A 9,158-nucleotide genomic window follows, 5' to 3' on the forward strand; every position below is an offset into this window, starting at 1 on the left:
AGAGGCCATTGCTGTATGAATTGCCCCATATTGAACTGGTGATGGTAGCATTTCCCTCTATTGAGTGATGGCTTCTAGTTCTCATACTAAGTTGTTCTGGAACAAAAATAATAAAGGTAGGATAAAAATGAAACAAACTTTTAACCTATTGTGAGATCTGAGTAAAATAGGCTTCCCCAATCTTGTGCCCTCAAGATACGTTACCCTCCAAATGTATTGAATTATAACAGTCGTAATTCAATACATTTGGAGGGTATCTGGTGGGGAGAACTGGAATAGACATTTAAAAAGTTGAAATCAGATTATTGTTTTCCTAGTCACAGAATTGTGAAATAATGGCAAATCGGGACTGTCTCATCCCCATAACATCGGCCTGTCCCAGCCAGTCATGCAGAGAGGGCATGCTACGGATCCCATCAGCAAAGGAATTCCACTTGGCGGGGTCCAGGAGGCAAGCCTTCTCTGCAGTGGTGCCCACCCTTTGGAACATTCTGCCCCCAGAGGGGAGGCAGGCCCCTTCACTCCTGACCTTCTGGAAGGGTTTGAAGATCTGGTTCTGCTGCCTCACCTGGGATGGGAAGGGCAATAGCTCTTCCTGGGGGTGGCTGGTGATGTAGACTTCTCCCTACTGAATGTAATCCGCCCATTGGATTTTATCTTTATCTTTATTATTTTATTATCTTGGGTGTGTGTTTGGTAATTTATTCACTGATGGTTTTAAATGGTCAATTTTATTGTAAACTGCCCAGAGTTGTCCTTTTTGGGGGAAGATGGGCAGTGATAGAAATGTGAATAGTAAATTAAGTAAATAAATAAATAAATCACTAGTTAAAATGCCAAGAGAATTTTGGTTGTCTAAACATGCTTTTTAAAAGGTAAACTATAGTTTTCTGCAAAAATATTTCTATGTACCAAACTCTTACTGCAAGCAGGAGATAACATGGAGATCTAGAAATTAAAAATCTAGTAATTTGGCCTCAGTAAAAGATTTGGGACATTGATTCATTTCATGTACAGTATGCTCTGTGGATCTCAAGGCAGACATTTCTCTGTTTTACTCTCAAAACTAGCCTGCAGTACAAGTCAGTCTAAGAATTAAAAATGAACAACCAACAGCCGCCAGATACAAGCCCCATGATAATAGTTCTTATTAAAGGTGTATGCATAGAAAAATACAAGCTATGGCCATGAGATAAAGCAAGCTTGAACTATCGTAGGCTATACGCTGTTCTAGTTGAAGGTACTCCAACTACTTGAGTTAGGGAGGAACCCCATAATATTAGCACTAATAAAACTTAATTTTCTAGGGCAGCCCTGAAACTATTCCAAATTAAAAATATACTAAGTTCCAAGTTCAATACACAAAATAGTTACAAGAAACCCTAGAAATCTACACTGTATCGATCATCCTGAACAGTGTGTGTGTGTGTGTTTGTGTGTGTGTTTTAAACTCCAGGTTCAGACAGCTTAGGCCTTTCAATACAGCTTTAAAAACAGAGAAAAGTAAAGCCAATGAGTTCTTACATTTTTGTTTTATCAAAAAGATTACATTTTGGATTTTAACTTTGAAATCGATGTGAAGATTAAAACGTCGTAAATAAAGATGATACTTGAAGCTTGTGCTTTGTTTTCCATTAATTAAATATTAATTATTAAATATTTTTTAAAATTAAAAGTTAGGTGGAGCAGAAGGCAAGACGTTGTCTTCAGGCACACTAAGACCTCAGAACATGCTATTGCTCCCCATGACTAACCTGAATCCAGAGGAGAAAGGCTTCCTTGTTTGGATTTTATGGAGATTTGACCCAAATCAAGATGATCTATTTTGGTTTCCTCAAAGGAGGAATATCCCCATGGCATTAAAAGTCTTTTCACCATTCCTCATTCTTTACACATCAGAAGTAATTCTTTTCCTATGTTGACTGACAGAAAGTAAATGAGGAAACTGGAATAAGCTGTAATGAATCATTCCTCAAATGGTAGCGTTCCGGTTGCTATAGCTTGGGCGTTCAGTGCACCATCAGAAGTCGCATGTGCTCTTGACATGGTGATTTAGTCAGCTGCCACCTGGCTCTTAACTTTTCATACTCATGCTGTTGCTAAGTGCTCTGGGGCAATATTAGCTTTAGAAAGTTTCCATTATACCATTGAAACCATTCTTCCCAGGGACAATATAACATGGATTGCTATTTGTTATTACTATTTGACATATACACACATTCAGCTGCATGCAAATGTTCGGGTATCCAGGTCAAATTTTATGTTTCAGTGACTGTCTTCATGACAGAAACTTTTGCTGGCCCAACCCTACTTGGGACAAAGTTAAACATAACATCTTTTTGCAAAGTTGAATGCATACTTTTTATTTCATTGCAGTTCTTTATAGATTCAGAATAAGAAAAAAGTGAATGTAGTAGGTGAGGAAGTCTGGACACTCTTCTAGCTGATTCAGTGTTATTTAAAAAAAAACCTCTAAGTTGTTAATAAGGCCCAAATAATGGTGACTGATTACTTAGCCAGGCGAAAAGAATTCCACCGGTGAATACTCTTGACCCTTCTCTCCTATCAGATTGTGGTGGTTGTTCTGTAACTTTCAACAATCATGTGCTCCTCTTAGCAGCTGTCTGAGCATTTGAAAATGAAGGTAATTCATGCTTACAAAGTAGGGGAAGGCTATTGCAGCATGCTGAATCAAGTAGTGATTGTTATTGTTTAATTTAGGATTAAAAGTTCATCTGGAAGTCAACCTAAATCACATTACTGGAAGAGGGAAACAGCTGCTAAATTCTGGAGTGATTGGAGTGATTCCGGAGTCAGCTATTGACATGTTGCCAGTCTCAACAATGCATGGTGACAGCAAAAATATGCATGTGTAAGATGGGTGGGTGGTTATTGTTTTATGGAAAACAAAAATCTCTGCTAGAATTGTCCCCAAACCGGTCAGAACCGCAAAACAAAATGCACAGATCACTGTGGCTTATATAACAATAATCTCTGTGGGAGAGTTGTCAGAAGGGGAAACCTTTCCTCTGACCTCATCACAAAAGTCATTGCCTGAAGTTTGCAAAAGAAAACTTTAATATGCCTGAAATATTTTGGAACAACGTGGTTTTGAATTGTTCGGCCACAAGGACCCAAGATATATTTGGAGAAAAATGGCTGGAGTGTCTGAGGGAAAGAGCACCTTGTCACCTCTTACGCTGTTAAGTATGGGGTGGTTCTATGATGCTTTGGGAGGTGGGGCAGTCAGTGACAGGAAATTTTGCAGATTCAACTAAAGATCAACATGTCCTAGTAGCTAATGTTCCACAAGCAGCTGAGAAATGGAAGCTGAAAAGGGGTTGGATATTTTGGCAAGGCAACATTCTGAAACACTTCCAAATCAATCATGAAGTACTTAGATAAAAGATAAAAGTTCATTCAACTGTATATATAAAATAGTATACATTCTTCATTTCCATGTACTGGCAAACTAACCATATGGGTATTCTCTTATTTTAAATAAATCTATAGATGTCAAAATGAGGGAAGGATTGCTTTGTAAATAGTGTTTAAGATATAAAATTGTATCTAAGATTCATTCTTGATTCAAGGTAATTAATTTCCAAGAAAATATTTTAATGTCAGTATAGATTATTTATAGACACCACCATTTAGTCCAGTGGTGTCTGTCTGATTGGCAAAGACTCACCATAATATCAGAAAGAGGTTTTCCCTGTAATCTGGTGCCTAATCCTTTACTTGGAGATTGAATCTGAAAACTTCTGTGGGGAAGCAGCCTTCCCTAAATAGCTTTAAATGCTTGGGAATTACAACTCTCAGAATTCCCAACTACCAAGTCCAACAATCCTATTCATAGGAAATTCTGGGAAGTGCATTCCCAACACAACTGGAGGGTACAAGTTAAGACTGATATAATGTATTATACCACCGTTTCTCAACTTTAGCAACTTTAAGATGTGTGAACTTCGACTCCCAGAATTCCCCAGCCAGCATGCTGGCTAGGGAATTCTGGGAGTCGAAGTTCACACATCTTAAAGTTGCTGAGGTTGAGAAACTGGTATAATGCATTATACCAATATTTTTCTATTGTGTTAAAAATTGAGATTTGGGAAGTTTCCTTTTAAGATGGGAGGAGATGGGCAGGGACAAATTAATTAAATAAATAAATAAGATATTTGTGCCTTTTTAAATTGCCTTAAGTGTCATAAAGAACACAGTTATCATGAAAGCAACTATTTTCAAGCACCCCCTACTGATATTAGTGCCCCCAGTATATTTTACCTTATCTTCAGTAAATGAAAACTACTGCTACAATTAAAAAATCTGTGGACTGCATGTCTTCTGAGATGTGTAACATTTATTTTAAAGGGTGGCAGCGCTGAGATTGTGAAGCAAGAAAATTCTGCACTTATTGCTGTGTGTACAGTTGTACCACCTACTTCTTTTTGTTATCTGTAATACCTGATTCTCAAAAGAATAGTTAGGGAACAGAATTGGCACTCCAGGAGATATGTTGCTATTTATTTATGCTGATGAAAACGATGGCTTAGAATTTCAGCAGCACAATTTATGACATGCCCCAGAGCCTGCAAAGATGGTGCAGGGAGTCTGCATAAAGCTTACATTTATATTCCCAGAAAGTCCAAGAAAACTCAAGGTGGATTGCAATAAAGTGATACATAAATAAATTTAAAACATCATGAATACAACCAAATAGAAATAAAGCTTGAGACAATAGCTATTTCTATACCACTGTAACATGATATTCCAGCAAAGATTTGTGAGCAAAATCATGTCTTTACTGCAAGTCCAGTATTTTCAGGTTCAAGGAATTCCCAAAAAGTCATCTGGAACATCATCTGAAATAGTCTTTAGGTTGCACAAGAAGGGGACGCACGGTCAGAATACACTGTTTTATAATACGTGTTGTGTCGTTTTTTAAGGTACCATGCCATGCTTTGTTTCCAGGCTCTTTCTTTCTGTTGCAACAGGCCAATGCACTTCCCCTGTGGAGAATACCCTTGGATTATCAGTGAGATGTGTCTTAAATCAGCTGCAAAATGTTGTGAAAATAGCAACAACTTTGATGAGATGAGAGCATTAGAAGCCTACTTGATGTGATCACTGTTGCTCCTGTGATCTCAGAGTATATTTGCCTATAAACAAAGCTATTTTCAGAAACTGAAATTTCCCCTCACAACTGTTTGTCAAGCCCATAACCACTGTATAATAAATATTACAAATTGTCCTGATGCCTATCTGCAATGAAGAAGACTGGCTGATTCAGACTTCTGCTTCAGTTATTAGCTGCTAGTACTTGAGCTGGAACTCTTCATTGTTAAAGGGTCTACAAATATGTGTTTGCATGACTGACTTTCTCAGACTTGGCACCCTTCACACATGTAGGACTAGAACTTTCATCACCTCTTGCTACAATGCTCTGGCTTTCTTTTTCAACACACAATACATCATGTACAACATACAGCACAAGTTAGAAGGGAGTATTACACATTATGTAATAGGCAACAAAGTCATTGTGCATTTTTTCTTCCTTTTCCTTTATTCTACTATTTTTTTTCCTTTCCCACTATAAATATTCTGCCCCATAATCCTTCAGAAACCTTCTTAAATTGTAATCTATGATTTTACTGTATACTTCTGACAACTCAATGGCCTAATATCTTTGTACAAGACTATGATTTCCACTTAGAGTTTGATCAAATGTAGATAATGGAATGTGTCAAGGGTTGTTTCAAGTAATATGTACTTTCCCTTCATCCACTGGAAGACACTGTGGTCTTTTTGGTCATGCAGCATCAGCATATTTCCCATTACCAATCCAACCCACTTTGGCTGTGGCATAGATGTAATGATTGCCCAGCCCCAAATACTCAGACTCACAAGAGGCTGCTAAATGAAATCTGATTTATTAAGGAACTTAGGACAAATACAGAGAAAGCTGAGAATGAGCAAAAAGCGCGCCAAATACAAACTTAAAACCCTCGGTCCGAACGTATCCCGCCTCCCTGGCAACAGCCCCGCCCGGTCCAGGTGCTAGCAATCGTCAGACCTGCTAGCCTGGGAAAGTAACCTTGAACATAGCAGATAAAGCAAATACATTCCAAAGCACAGCCAAGAGATAACTACTCCCATCCTCCCGTGAAAGATGAAACACGCATCCAGCTAATGACATGCGAAACGTTACGATGTATCAAAGACATTGAAACGGCGAACATGACAATAGACTTCTTTGAACACTGCATAGTAATACTTCTTTTACAAATCACTTAGGCAGCTATATTAGCCATCTGGTTACAATATTTGAAAAAAAAAAACTTCCAAATTTTTAAATTGATTTTGTAATAGATGCAATTGAATTTACTGTAGAATAGCCAAATCTCAAGCATATTTAGCAGCCTTCACTAATCAAGGAGATATGAAAGGACTGAAAAGAGCAACACCTGGCATTTTATGTTTGGATCCTCAAGAAAGAATCAAAGGCTACAATCTTGGACCATTGCCATATTGTACAAAGAACATTGTCCTTTAAATGCTATCGCGTTTAACTGTTCCAAATGAATCATACCAGCCAAAGCTGTGCAGGACACTTGCTGGCTCCAGTTTTATCAAAAGATAGCATCGTTTGCTTTTTTTTAGAATGTTATCAGAACTTAGATCATGCCAAGGGTGGAGTTTTGTTTTGTTTTTTTGTTTGCTATGTATTGTACCAGCCAGTTTAAACCTCTGCTAAAAAAAACAGTCCAGTGTATTGAATTACCTTCCTTGCTGTAAGTCTGTTTCATAACTGTCACATTAGGTATGACTATTTAGTAGAAGTTGGTAATAATACATTAATATCCTGATCAAAACTCCAACACGAAAATCTTTTACACTTTGCACGTACGGCAGACTAAGCTTTGGTCAGTGGCTCTTTTTTTCTGTCTTTTCAGTAAAGTACAAGTCTAGATGCACTTCTTTCCTGGAGGATTGTCAGGGTTGAAGTTTGTGCCACCAGAACCAAGACAGAAAAGGATAGAACAGGGTAGGGGTGGAACTAAGGTGGAATCTGGCAGAGCAAAATGAAACTGGAACAAATCTTAGCCAGCTGCAAGTACAATTTAGCAGATTCTAGAAATGACTAGCTTTTTGCACCTCAGTACCAGTTATTGGGGGGGGGGTGTTATTGTGTTGTTCATACAGTACTGTTAGCATTGCTGTCTGCAGTTTGCCTTTAAAACTCTTCTAGTTCATGCCCATTCTATTACAAAGCATGTAGACAGGAGTTATAGCAGTGTTTCTCAACCTTAGCAACTTTAAAATGAGTGGACTTCAACTCCCAGAATTCCCCAGCCAGCCATGCTGTTATAGAAACCCTGATGGTGTCTAATATACAGGATTTGCAATTTTCCTTCTTTCCTAGCCAGATGTAATGTTGGTCAAGTGATATCCATTTTTTAAAAATTTCTTATCCACTCTAGTAATGAACCTTTTTTGTGGGATTTTGTTAAAATTGTATGACTGCTGGGAATAGTTGGCTGGCTTGGCTTCCTCCCCCCCACCCTCCCTCCTTTTCATTGTCAGGTATAGCTTGCTAATCATCTGGAAAGAATATTCAAAATGCTGCCAGTAAGAGCCAGAACGATCCTGTTATTTTTACTAGGACATATTTTGAGTCAAATCCATCCCTTTCCATTGACAGAATAATTTGCATTGCAAACTAATAAGATAAAATTGTATCTGTGTTTTTTCAGTGTTCTTTTTCTTAACTATCATACTCTAGTAAATTTTAGAGTAATGTCTTAATATTCTAGACTACAAACAGCAGATTTTTTTAGTAACAGCTTGGGGGTATCCTTTCCCAACTTGGTGCCTAGATGAAATACAACCCCCATCGACCACTAGTCAGCATGACAATAACTTGTGATTTTATACATATGGAGGGCACCAGGTTGGGAAAGGAAAACACAGGTAACTCTAGAATACTTAATAATGTGGAGTCCTTGGTGCTCTCTGAGCTTGGTTGTTTGCTTACAGACGTTTCATTACCCAACTAGGCAACATCAACAGTGCTAGTGAGTGTGAGGTTTGCTCCTTGTTTATATACAGCAGCTTGCCCTGCCAGTGTTGGTGGGGGTGTGGTTTTCTCCCTGGTAGTTCCTTGATTAGGGTATTGTTTTCTGCTTTTTTGCCTGGTGTTCGTCGCTGCTTATCTGGGTGTAGGCTGCTGGAGAGGATGAGTTCTGGTCTTTTTGTTTCCTTCTTAGCTTTTTTTATTGTCTCTTTTGGATGGTGTGTAAATATGGTTTATTTTTATGTGTCTATTGATGGCTGATTTGTCTGAGTGCCAAGCTTCCAGGAATTCCCTAGCATTTTGCATAGGATTATTATCTACGATACAATATAATGTACTTTCATTAAACATTATTTGAAATACATTCTTGCATCCAGCAAGGAATAAAACTAATTTCTTTGAAAGGCTGTGCAAGTATTTTTCAACCCATTGAAAATTTTTCATATTCCTTTTCATCATATCAATATACATAGAATCAATGGTGTGCACTATGATTAAAATTTTCTGCTGGGTAAACAGTGGATTTCAGGATTATGACTATCATGTTATACAGGCTTATACCTAGATGAAACTGTACACGTAGCACTCACTTTCCTGGGATAGAGGTTTTACTGAAATAAATTTAGGTGAAGAGTTGACTGAATTTCTATAGCAACCATGCAGCATTTTTACTTGAAAGGTTCATTATTTAAAATAAGGTAAATGGTCTCCTTTCTTGCTGACTATATGGCAATAAAAGGGTGATTGTTCAAGTGGCAGCATTCAATTGTTTTGTCTCTGATGTACATCTACATGTAAGAAAATGTAGCTTTTGTGGGTCTCTCAGCAACTTTCAATTTTATTTGTCAGAATAATGATGTAGAACAAAAAATAAGGTTCTTGGAGACTTAAGGTCTTGAGTTCTAACAAAGCTAAGATGATTCAGCCAAGTGGTAAAATTATTTCTTAATTGTGTAATTATAAAGTAAAGTTTTACAATTGTACCTGGTAGAACTGATTTTGGAAAAAAATGCTCATTGTGAGACAAGAGGAACTCCACAAGTTAAAGAATGGTACCTATGGGTGCAGTTTAAAAACAATGGCA

This window comes from Candoia aspera, chromosome 4 (genome assembly GCF_035149785.1).
Source record: "Candoia aspera isolate rCanAsp1 chromosome 4, rCanAsp1.hap2, whole genome shotgun sequence".
In the NCBI taxonomy this organism is placed as follows: domain Eukaryota; kingdom Metazoa; phylum Chordata; class Lepidosauria; order Squamata; family Boidae; genus Candoia; species Candoia aspera.